Raw genomic sequence first — 13,441 nt, 5'->3', positions numbered from 1 at the left:
TTTTTCTTTTTTAAAAAAATTTTATTTATTCATGAGAGACACAGAGAGAGAGGCAGAGACATAGGCAGAGAGAGAAGCAGACTCCCTGCAAGGAGTCTGACATGGGACTTGATCCCAGGACCCTGGGATCACACCCTGAGCCAAAGGCAGACACTCAACCATCAGCCACCCACTGATGGCTGAGCCATCAGCCACCCAGCCACTGATTTTCTTTAAGTGCCCCTAAAGAAAATCAATATTTTCAACAAATGTGCTGGAACAATTTGCCATCCATTTGTTTAAATAATGAACTTCAGTTCATACCACATATTTTTTAAAGATCTCAAAATGGAGTAAAGACCTAAATGTAAGAACTATAAACTTTATAAAAGAAAACATATGAGGAAATCTTAGTAACTGGGGGTTCTTAATGATAACATAAAGGCATGAAATATAAAAGAGAAATATAAAGCATATGTCATTAACATTAAAACATTGGAGTGAAGTAAAGGAAGATAGAAGAGTAAGAAGAATCAGGAATCTATCTTTCCACCTACATAAAAATTGTACTAGCAGAAACTGTCTGATGTAAGTATATTGGAATTCAAGTCTATTTGAATGATTACTTTTCTGGGAAAAGGTTGGGTCATAAATTACAGCTCATTTTTATTAATTTCCATTTCAGTACAGTAATGGCTACCCATCCTCCATCCACCAGGCCTGTGGCAAGCAATCATAATCTTGGTTCCTGGTGTGGCTTTCTGGAACCACATGAGCAATAAGGACCTTGTCACAAATATTAATGTTTGGTTTTCTCACTATGAGCAATAAGGACTTTGTCCTCAAATATTGGTGTCTGGTATTCTGATTTTTGACTGATGCTCTTGACCACTGAGATGCAGGCCCAGAGGCTAGCCACTGTTGTTTTAACTTGCACCAGTTGAAATTGCTTCCAGGGGATTTAAAGTAACATTCCTTGAGGTATTTTTTTTTTCTGTTTTTCTTTTTACCTTTTTCCCCCTTTGAAAATCAGACAGTAAAGGATTATGACATTCAAAATCTAACATGTATGCCAGGGAATTCAGAAAGCCCCTATGCATGCCCAAGCAAACAAAGTATCAGAAAAGACAAGAGAATATCTCTTGCTGGTCCCAAACAGCGACTCCCTTAAACAGCTTTAAAAAAGAGCAAATTCTGTGCTCACTTTGGCAGCACATATACTAAAATTGGAACAATACAGAGAAGATTAGCATCGCCCCTGCGCAAGGATGACACGCAAATTCGTGAAGTGTTCCATATTTTAAAAATAAATAAAAATAAATAAATAAATAAATAAAAATAAAAAAGAGCAAATTCTGCGGAAGGTGAAAAAATATGATTCCAGAGTTACCACATTATGAAATTCAAATGTCTAGTTTTCAACAACAACAAAAAATTACAAACATACAAAAACAAAGAAGAAAGTATAGCTCATTTAAAGGAACAGAATAAATTGCCATGAACTATCTCTGAGGAATCCCAGACATCAGACTTACTAGATAAAACATTAAAAAAATAACTTTCTTAAAGATACTCAAAGAGCTAAAGGAAAACATGGAAAAAGACAGGAAAATGATATATGAACAAAATGAGAATATCAATAAAGAGATAGAAATCATATTTTTTTAAAAAAGGAAACCAAAAATAAACTCTCAAACTGAAAAGTACATTAAGTGAAATAACAAATTCACTGGAATGCTTTAAAAGCAGATTGGAAGAAGCAGAGGAAAGAATCAGCAAACTTTAAGATAAGACCATTGAAATTATTTAGTCTGAGAAAAAGAAAAGAAGAAAAATGAACAGAGCCTAAATGACCTGTGGGACACTATAAAATGATCTAAATATATCTTGTCAAAATCACATAAATATAGGAGAGTGAGAAAGAAGTAGAAAGAATATTTGAGGAAATAATGGCTTAGAACTCCCCAAATTTGCTGTAAGATATGAATCTACAAATCCAAGAAACTCAACAAATCCCAAGTAGGATAAACAAACCAACAAAAAAACTCACACCAAGATACATTATAGTCAAACTATATGAAAATCCAAAAACAATCTTGAAAGCAGCAAGAAGGAAGCAGTTTCTTACAGGAAGGAATCCTTAATAAGATTATCAACTGATTTCTCATGAGAAATCTTGGAGGCCAGAATATAGTTGGGTGATATATTCAAAGTGCTGAAAGAAAAAAAAAGGCCACTATGATTTCTATATCTAGCAAAACTGTCCTTCAAAAATATAAGGCAGAAATTAAGGCATTCTCAGATAAACAAAAGCTGACCATATATGTTACCACTAGAGCTGTTCTACAAGAAATACTAAAGGGGATCCTTCAAGTTGAAATGAAAGCATGCTAGACAGCAACTCAAAACTATATGAAGAAATAAAAATTGGTAAATGTGGAAATTATAAAAGCTATTGTTATTGTAATTTCGCCTTGTAATTCCATTTTTTATTTTCCCCATTATTTAAAAGACAAGTGCTAAAAAGTTACTCATCTATGGCATTGAGCACCAAAAATATAAATATGTAATTTGCGACATCAGTAACTGAAAAGAAGGAGAACTAGCTGTATAAGAATAGAGTTTTTGTATGATACTGAAGTTAAGTTGGTGTAAATTCAAATTAGATAGTTATAACTTTAGGATATTAAATTTAATCCCCATGGTAATGACAAAAGATATATACAACATACACAAAAGGAAATAATGGAATAGAAACTTTACTACAGAACTTATCAACTAAACATAAAAAAGACAGTAATGGAGAGACCGAGGTACAAAAAAAGCCCATAAGTCATGTAAGAAAGCAATAGGAAAATAGTAGAATTCCTTCCTTATTAGTTACTACTTTATGTAACTAAATTAAACTTACCAGTCAAATGATAGTAACTAACAGAATGGATTAAAACACATGATCCAGCTATATACTTCCTGTAAGTGGCTCACTTTTGATCCAAAAACTCAAATAGGTTGTAAGTGAAAGGACAGAAAAGGATATTCCATGCAAATGGTAAATAAAAGAGATCTGGAATGATTATTCTAATATCAGACCAATAGATTTAAATAAAAAATATTACAATAGACAAATATATTGTATGGTAATAAAAGGTTTACAGAAAGAATATAATACCATTTACAAACCTAATGACAAGCCCTCAAAATATATGAAGCAAAAAACTGACAGTATTAAAGGGGGAAATAGTTCTACAATAATGGTTGGAAACTTCAATAGCTAACTTTCAAAATAGATAGAATTACCAGACATATTGATAATAAGGAAGTAAAACAGTTGAACAACACAAGAATCCAACTAGACCTAACAGACATAAACACAACACTCTACCCGAAACAGCAGAATATACATTTCTTCTGAAGAGCACATGGGAAATTCTCTAGGGCAGACCATAAAATAGGTCACAAAACAGGTCTCAATAGATTTTTTTTTAAAGATTTTATTATTATTTATTTTTTATTTTATTCATAAGAGACACACAGAGAGAGAGGCAGAGACAAAAGCAGAGGGAGAAACAAGCTCCCTGCAAGGAGCCCAATGCGGGACTTGATCCTGGACCCCAGAATCCTGCCCTGAGCCAAAGACAGATGCTCAACCGCTGAGCCACCCAAGAGTTCCTCAATAGATCTTTTAAAATATATATCATACAATGTATTTTCACTTAACAACAAGAGGATGAAGTTACAAATCAATGACAGAAGGAAAAGAGAAAACTTCACATATACGTGGAAATTAAACAATAAATAAGTCAAAGAAAAAACTCATGAGGGAATAAAAAGCATACTTAGAGTCAAATGGAAAAGAAAACACAACATACCAAAACGTATGGTATGCTACAAAAGCAGTGCTCAAAGGACATTTATAGTTGTAAATATCTACTTCATCTGCCTTGGGCTCAGGTTGTGTTCCAGATGTCCTGGGAACAGGCCCCACATCTGGCTCCCTGCTCATTGAGAAGCCTGCTTCTCCCCCTACCTGCTTGTGTGAACTCTCTCTCTCTCCATCAAATAATTAAAATATTAAAAAATAATAATTAGAGGGGATCCCTGGGTGGCTCAGCGGTTTGGTGCCTGCCTTTGGCCCGGGGCGCCATCCTGGAGTCCCAGGACCAAGTCCAATGTCGGGCTCCCGGCAAGGAGCCTGCTTCTCCCTCTGCCTGTGTCTCTGCCTCTCTCTCTCTCTATGTCTATCATAAATAAATAAATAAATAAATAAATAAATAAATAAATAAATAAATCTATCTTTAAAAAAAATAATTAGAGAGCATGGGGAGAGGGACAGAGGGAGGAGAGAGAGAATCTCAAGCACACACCCTGCTGAGCATGAAGCCTAATGCAGGTCTCACTCTTACAACCCTGAGATCATGACCCAAACCAAAATTTCAAAAATCAGGCCAACTGAGCCATGCAGGTGCCCCTGGAATTGTTTTCTTAATTTCTTTTTCAGATTGTTCAGTGTTAGTGAATAGAAATGTTAATTAATTTGTTTTTTGATTTTATATCCTGCTTCTTTAATGAATTTATTTATTAGTTATAATAATTTTTGTATGATTTTTTAAAAGACTTTATTATTTATTCATTAGAGACACAAATTGAGAGGCAGAGACATAGGTAGAGGGAGAAGCAAGTCTGATGTGGGACTCAATGCAAGGACCCTGGAATTACAACTTAAGCCAAAGGCAGACGTGCAACCACTGAGCCACTCAGGCGCCCCAGTTTTTGTCCAATCTTTAGGATTTTCTATATTTAAGATCATGTCACTTACATAGATAATTTTATTTCTTTCTAAAAGATTTTATTTATTAGACACACACACACACACACACACAGTGAGAGCGAGAGTGAGTGATGCAGAGACAGAAGCAGGCTCCATGCAGGGAGCCTGACGTGGGACTCATCTGGGGTCTCCAGGATCAGACCGTGGGCTGAAGGCGGCGCTAAACCGCTGAGCCACCCGGGCTGCCCCTATTTCTTTCTTTCTGATTTGGATACAATAGAATATTATTCAACCATGAAAGGAATGAAACTGAAATATGCTTCAAGACACTATGCTAAATTTTTAAATATTTATTCATTCATTTATTTGTTTGTTTGTTTATTTATTTTAGAGAGAGAGAAGAGTGCACAGAAGCAGGGGGAGGAACAGAGGGAGATAAAGAGAATCTCAAGCAGACTCCACACTGAGCGCTAGCCTGACTCAGGGCTCAATCTCACGACCCTTAGATTATGACCTGAGCTGAAACCAGAGGCTTAACTAACTAACTGAGTCACCCAGGTGCCCCAACTATGCTAAATTTAAAAAGTCAGACACCGAAGGCAAATAAAATGTATTCCATTTGCGTGAGTTACCTAGAATTGGCGAATTCATAAAGACAGAAAGTAAAATAGTGGTTGCTGAGGCTGGGGGAGGAGAGAATATGAAGTTATTGGGCAGCCCTGGTGGCTCAGTGGTTTAGTGCCGCCTTCAGTCCGGGGCCTGATCCTGAAGACCTTGGATCGAGTCCCACATCGGGCTCCCTGCATGGGGCCTGCTTCTCCCTCTGCCTGAGTCTCTGCCTCTATATGTCTCTCATGAATAAATAAATAAATAAATAAATAAATAAATAAATAAACAAACAAACAAACTTAAAAAAAGAATATGAAGTTATTTTTTAATGGGTACAGAGTTTATGTTGTAGATGATAAAAAATCTTGGTTATACATAGTAATGATACATAGTTGTGTTATACAACATTGTGAATATATTTAATGCCACTGAATTAAATACTTAAATGATTAAATGATAATTATTGTGCTATATATGTTTTGCCACAAAAGAAACTAAGACATTTTGTTTTTTTACAGCATTGTAAAGAAAATGAAAAAGGAAAACCCCAGCTGGGAAGAAAATATTTATAAAATATATAACCAACAAAAGACATATCTAGAATATACAAAGATATCTAGAATATACAAAGAATAAAATATCTTTGTATATTCTAGAATTTCTTCAACAATTCTCAATTGAAGAATTTCTTCAACCAGCCAATTTAAAATGGGGACTGAGGGCAGCCCCTTTGGCGCAGCGGTTTAGCGCCGCCTGCAGCCTGGGGTGTGATCCTGGAGTCCTGGGATTGAGTCCCACGTGGAGCTCCCTGCATGGAGCCTGCTTCTCCCTCTGCCTGTGTCTCTGCGTCTCTCTGTCTCTGTGTGTCTCTATGAATAAATAAATATCTTTAGAAAATAAATAAAGACAGATAAATAAAGAAAATAAATAAAGACAGATGCTCAACTGCTGAGCCACCCAAGAGTTCCTCAATAGATCTTTTAAAATAAATAAAATGGGGAATGAGGAGGGGCACCTGAGTGGCTCAGTGGTTGAGAGGCTCAAGTCGTGATGCCGGGGTTCTGGGATGGAGTATTATATCAGTCTCCCAGTGGGGAGCCTGCTTTTCCCCCTGCCTATGTCTCTGCCTCTCTCTCTCTCTCTCTTTCTCTATCTCTCTCTGTTTCTCATGAATAAATAAATGAAATCCTTAAAAAAATAAAAAAATAAAAATGGGCAATGAGTTGAGAAGATACTTCACCAAAGAACATACATAGACGGTAAATGAGTATCTGAAAAGATGTTCAGCATCTTTAATTAGTATGGAAATGAAGATTATTAAAATTAAAACCACAATAAGATACTTTCACACACCTCCTAAAATGGTTAAAATTAAAGAGTGACCGTACCAAGTGTTGATGTTGATATGCATGCAGGGAAAATGAAACTCGTACACTGCTGATGGGATGTAAATGATTAAAACCCTTTGGAAAACAGGTTGGGCTTGGAAGTTTCTTAAAACTTAGAAGATACAACTACCTATGACCTATCCATTCCATTTCTAGGTTTTTACCCAAGAGCGATGAAAGCGTATGTCCAAACACCTGTATAGAAATATCCCACAGCAGTTTCATTTGTAGTAGTCAAAAACTGGAAACAACCACAATGTCCCTCAACAAATGAGTGGATTGGGCAGCCCTGGGTGGTGCAGTGGTTTAGCACCGCCTGCAGCCCAGGGCGTGATCCTGGAGACCCCGGATGGACTCCCACATAGGGCTCCCTGCATGGAGCCTGCTTCTCCCTCTGCCTGTCTCTCTCTCTCTCTCTCTCTCTGTGTGTCTCTCATGAATAAATAAATAAAAATCTTTAAAAAAATGAGTGGTTACATACACTATGGCATATCCATACAATGGAAAATAGAATGTTATTCAGCAATAAAAATAATATACTGTTGATACAGGCATCAAAATGGGTGAATCTAAAAATAATTATTCTGAGTGAAAGAAGCCAGACAAAATATAATATATAGTATATGCTTCCATTTATATAAAACCCTAGTAAATGCAAGCTAAACTTACAGTGAAAGAAGGATCATCTGGGGGTGAGACGGAATGGGACAGATTATAAAGGTCACAAGGAAACTTCTGGGAGTGATAGAAATATTCATCATCTTGATTGTGCTGTGGGTTTCATGGGTATATTTATATTCTAAACCTACCAAATTGTACTTAAAATATGTTCAATTTGAGAAATTTCAATAAAGCTATAAAAAATGGTTGGGTTGTTTCTTATGGCTTATTGTCCCGTGCAGATATTTTCTAGCTTCTTTTATTACAACTTTTAATGAAGTATAATATATGTATGGGAAGATACATATAAACATAGTGTAGTGCTCCTAAAAATATATTCAGAAATTTTTTGATTTTTGTGATGGTTAATTTTATGTGTCAACTTGACTGGATCTCAAGGTGGCCAGATATCTGATTAAACATTATTCTGGGTGTGTCTGTGAGGGTGTTTCTGGATGAGATTAACATTCAAATTGACAGACTGAGTAAAGCAGATTGCCCTCCCCAATGTGAGCAGTCCTCCTCCAAACCATTGAAGGCCTGAACAGAAAAAAAAAGGCAGTGCAAGAGAATTTTCTCTCCACCTGACTGTCTTGAGCTAGGATACCAATCTCCTTCTGCCTTTGGGCCCAGACAGGAATTTACACAATTGGCTGTCCTGGGTCTCAGGCCTTCAGACTAAAGATCTTAGGACTTTAGTCCTAAGACTAAAGATCTGAGATCTTAAGATCTCAGCCTCCATAATTGTGTGAAATAATTCGTGTGTGTGTGTGTGTGTGTGCGCACGCGCGCGTGTATGTGGGTGTGTGTATGTGATGGCATTTGGTGGTATGAGCCCTGGGGAGGCAATTAGGTTTAGATGAAGTCATAAGGGTGAGCTCCTCATGATGGGAGCCTCTTATTAGTGCCCTTATAAGAGGGGACCAGAGGGACACCTGGGTGACTCAGTGGTTGAGCGTCTGCCTTCGGCTCAGGTCATGATCCTGGGGTCCTGGGATCGAGTCTTGCATCAGGATCCCTGCTTCTTCCTCTGCCTGTGTCTCTGCCTCTCTCTGTGCGTCTCTCATGAATAAATAAATAAAATCTTTTTTTAAAAAAGGTGGGGGGACCAGAGAGTACATGGTCTCTTACTCTCCCCCTTGCTTTCCCTCTCCTTCTCCCCAACACCTACCTCTCCCAGGTGAAGACACAGCAGAAGGACAACCATCTGCAAGCCAGGAAGAGGGCCCTAACCAGGAACTGAATCGGGTGGCATCTAGAGCTCAGTTTCCAGCCTCCATAACCATAAGAAATAATTTTCTATTGTTTAAAAACCACCTACCCAATCTACAGTATTTTGTTGTGACAGCCCAAGCTGACTAATACAATACTCCCCCCTTCAAATACTGGAGCTTAGTTCCCCAGTCCATGTCTACTAACCTAAGTCCAAATTATTAGACTTAGTAATTCACTTCTTATAATAAGATAGAATAATAGAGTGTCACTCTGATACCTCATTAAAAAAGACTTTGGGGCCGCCTGGATGGTTCAGTCTGTTAAGCATCTGCTTTCAGCTCAGGTCAGATCCTGGGGTCCTGGGATGGAGCCCCATTTTGGGCTCCCTACTCAGCAGGGATTCTGTATCTCCCTCTGCCCTTCATCCTGCTCACACACGCGCTCTCTCTCTCTCTCAAATAAATAAATAAAATCTTTTTTAAAAAGACTTTGGGATTTTCTCCTCCCTCACCCTTTCCCCTTCTTCCTCTCCTTCACTTTCACCTACTCCCTCTCATCACTCACTCTGCAGCAATACAGCTACCAAGTCATGGGGACACTTAGGCAACTTTGGAGGGGCCCATGTAGAGAAACTGAGGCTTCTAGCCAACAGCTAGTGAGGAACTGAGGCCTTCTAACACGTCCATGAATTAATATAGAAGTGAATCTTTCAGCTCCTGTTGAGACTTCTAATCATTTTGATATGAAAATGTTTGAGTTCAGGAGCAAATAGTCAAGAACAAATTCTTGAGGCATCTTTGATGCAAAAAGGGTGGTTTAATTAAAGCACAGGAACAGGACCTATGGGCAGAAAGAGCTGCACTGGGGTTGTGAGGAGTGGCCAATTACATACTTTCAAGTTGGAAGGGGGTTAAGGATAAGTCTCTGAGGAATTTGGAAGCAAGGTTTCTAGGACCTTGAGGGGGGCTAGCTGTTGTTAGGATAAGGTCATTTAAGGTCTAGTAAAACCTTTATCATGAGACCCTTCAGATGTATATCAGAAGGCCATATGCTTGAAGGATGGTTGGCAATGTGTTTTTGGTGGAGGCGGAGGGGTAAAATAAAGGAATTTTCCAAAGGAATTTTCATATGTCACCATGACTTATGGGATCCTGGAGGTCAGTCTCATGTCAAGCTAAGGTTGCCTTTTGCTTTTAGCAAACCATTAACAGTGAGGCAGTAGAGAGTTCCTGGAGGAAGGTCACCCTGCCTGACCCAAGTACTTGTCAATGGGCTGTCAGTTTTGAGGAGGTTTAATTTCTTCTCTCTTGCCTTTGTTCTCCACACTCACCCAGTTCCTGCTAACAGTTGGACTATAACCTCATGAGACATCCTGTGGTAGCCTCACTCAGATTCTTGCACAAAATTCAAGATTCTTGTACAAAACTAAGATCTTTATACAAAAATTGTCTGAAATAATAGATATTTGTTGTTTTAAGGTGCTAAGTTGGGCAACTTTGTTATGCAGCTAAACAAAATATAATTGAGTCACTCACTGAATTTTCACAAAAGGAAAACACTCATATAGTCAACACTCAGAACAAGAAACAGAACAGCATCCCTGACATACTCTGCCATCCCCCTCCCGTCACAAAACCCCCCAAACAGAAGTACCAACCTACTTTTTATACATAACTCTTGCCTATTTTTGTTCTTTAAATGAATGGCATCATGTAATATGTCCTCTTTTGTGTCTGATTTTTTTGTTCAACATTATGTTTGTGAGCATCTGCCATAACATTATGTGTACTTTTTTAAAAAGGCTTTGGGATTTTCTTTTGTTACTTTATAATATTGTGTTATGAGACCACACTACACTTCATTCATCCGTTCTGCTGTCAGTGACCATTTGGACAGCTTCAATTTGTTATAAACCGTACTAAAGTGAATGGGTTTTAATACATATCTTCTGATGGATGTATTTATGTATTTTTGTTGGGCACGCATCTAGAAGTAGATGAATCACAGAGCAGTCTTCTTTCTTTTTAATTCTTGAGGTACTGTAATTTTTTTTCGATTTGAACGATCATTCCAATACCTGAATTATTTGTGGGTCTGTTTCTGCTGTCTTTATTTCTTTTTGTTCTACCTCATTGCACATTATTTCCTTGTGTTATTAGTTGATTGTGAGCTACTAATTTCCTTGGAATATTATTGATGAGACATTCTTGAGGTTTAGGATAAAGGTGCCTTTTTCTGAAGGTCACTAGAATTGCTTTAGCCAGGCCCCTAGGTGGCACTACCAGTTAGAGCACCACAGACTAAATTCATTCATAGCTTGGGGTTTTATAGACAAACTAAAAGATACAAATTTGGCCTGCCAGTGTATACATCTTAGAAGGAGGTCTGCCCCCCCACCCAAGCAACTTTCTTTGATGTCTCCTCAGGGTGGGACTGGCTTGATGTTGAGTCATCCTGACCCTGAAGGCAATATCTGGGATCCCATTTTTATGTGAGGAAGATCTCCTGTTAGATTCTTAATCTTGAGCAGACTCTGTATTTTGTCTTTTGTCCATGTACCTCTATTGGGGGCTCAGACATGAGACACATTGGCTACCTGGAGCTTGTTTTGCTTATGATGGAGCAGGAAGCTCTCAGAAGAGTAACTGATGTCTTGAAGGATGGGTTATAAGAACTCATGCCATGTCATTTCCATCTATATTCCATTGGCCCAAACAAGTCATATGGTTAAGCCTAAAAATACCATGGAAAAATATACTGTCTCAATAGTGGGAATGCGTAGAAAGTAAATATTACTTGAATAATAAACCAAACTATCTTTTTTTAAAAAAGATTTTATTTATTTGTTCATGAGAGACACAGAGAGGCAGAGACACAGGCAGAGGGAGAAGCAGGCTCCATGCAGGGAGCCCGACGTGGGACTCGATCCCAGGTCTCCAAGATCAGGCCCTGAGCTCAAGGTGGCGCTAAACCGCTGAGCCACCTGGGCTGCCCTAATCCAAACTATCTTAACCCACACCTTTGTTCTCAAATATTCATTATAATTCTGCATGAAAAATATTCTCATCCTATTCTAAGGTCTCAAAACTTCCATGAATCACAGCATCAGGCTTGGAGTCCAGGATTTCAAGATCCATATCAGCTGGGATATAGATGTACACACTAAATATACAAGTTACTTGCTCCCTCTCCCTGTCCCAACCACCTAATGTACAACGGTGGAAAAGAAACAAGAAAACTACAATAAATACTCCCAGTGGCAAAGAATGGGAGTGGTAAAGTGGAAGAATGAGAGGAATCCTGAAGTCACTGCCTCTTAGTAATTACAAAATCTCTCTGGGCACAAGTTGCCAGGCATCCCTACCCTGTGAGTAGGAAATATTCTTTGTGAACCATTCCCCAGCTCACTATTGACCATTGTTTTTAGCTCCACCCTCAGGGAGATCACTGCTTTTCCATCATTCTCCTTGGCCACTTTTGAAGAAGACATCAAACAAAATGCCTTTATGGTGACTGATAGCTTTCTCAGCATGCTCCGCCTGCAGAAAGTTCAGGACCCAGCATCACTGTCTTTCAGTCTACTGTGTTGGTGCTTTTGTCAATACCACTCTCAAAATTTTTGTGGATATCTTAGTCCTTTGGGCTATTGCAATAGAATACCACAGACTGGGTGGCTTATAAACAACAGAAATTTATTCCCACAGTTCTAGAGGATGGAAGTCCAAGACAAGGTGCCAGCATGGTTGGTTCTGGTGATGGCCCTCCTTCAGGTTAGTTGGCCCTGCCAACTTCTCACTGTGTCCTCACAAGGTAGAAAGGGCAAGGGAGGTTTTTCATTCCTCTTTTATGAGTGCTAATCTTACTATTCATAATGGCTTCACCCTCATGACCTAATCACCCCCAAAGACCTACCTCCAAATACCATTATCTTGGGATCCCTGGGTGGCGCAGCGGTTTGGCGCCTGCCTTTGGCCCAGGGCGCGATCCTGGAGACCCGGGATCGAATCCCACGTCGGGCTCCCGGTGCATGGAGCCTGCTTCTCCCTCTGCCTGTGTCTCTGCCTCTCTCTCTCTCTCTCTCTCTCTGACTATCATAAATAAATAAAAATTTAAAAAAAAAATACCATTATCTTGGGATTAGGATTTGAACATATGAGTTTGGTTGGGTAGAGGGGAACAAACATTCACACCTTAGCAGTGGGTTTTCCCTGTATTTGATTCCATGTGCCAAAAACTCTATGTGCCAGAACCACACCCAAAATTCTTTTCAAGACATGCCTCTGGATTTACTTTGGGCACATTAGGCTTCTACAGAAACATACTCTGAACCTTTATAGGAGCACCCATTTTATTTTTTTTTTTTATTTTTTTTTTTAATTTTTTTATTGGTGTTCAATTTACTAACATACAGAATAGCACCCAGTGCCCGTCACCCATTCACTCCCACCCCCCGCCCTCCTCCCCTTCTACCACCCCTAGTTCGTTTCCCAGAGTTTGCAGTCTTTATGTTCTGTCTCCCTTTCTGATATTTCCCACACATTTCTTCTCCCTTCCCTTATTTTCCCTTTCACTATTATTTATATTCCCCAAATGAATGAGAACATATAATGTTTGTCCTTCTCCGACTGACTTACTTCACTCAGCATAATACCCTCCAGTTCCATCCACGTTGAAGCAAATGGTGGGTATTTGTCATTTCTAATAGCTGAGTAATATTCCATTGTATACATAAACCACATCTTCTTTATCCATTCATCTTTCGTTGGACACCGAGGCTCCTTCCACAGTTTGGCTATCGTGGCCATTGCTGCTAGAAACATCG

At 38.7% G+C, this 13,441-nt stretch overlaps 1 non-coding gene across 1 annotated transcript; it reads left to right on the top strand.

The window, feature by feature from the left end:
* The first annotated feature begins 1,175 nt into the window (after window positions 1-1,175).
* On the top strand, window positions 1,176-1,282 carry LOC144300075 (U6 spliceosomal RNA). The gene has a single exon (XR_013366716.1). It is a non-coding gene; the product is annotated as a U6 spliceosomal RNA (small nuclear RNA).
* The last annotated feature ends 12,159 nt before the right edge of the window (window positions 1,283-13,441 follow it).

This window comes from Canis aureus, chromosome 27 (genome assembly GCF_053574225.1).
Source record: "Canis aureus isolate CA01 chromosome 27, VMU_Caureus_v.1.0, whole genome shotgun sequence".
Lineage (NCBI taxonomy): Eukaryota > Metazoa > Chordata > Mammalia > Carnivora > Canidae > Canis > Canis aureus.
This window is presented reverse-complemented; position numbering and strand designations above follow the sequence as displayed.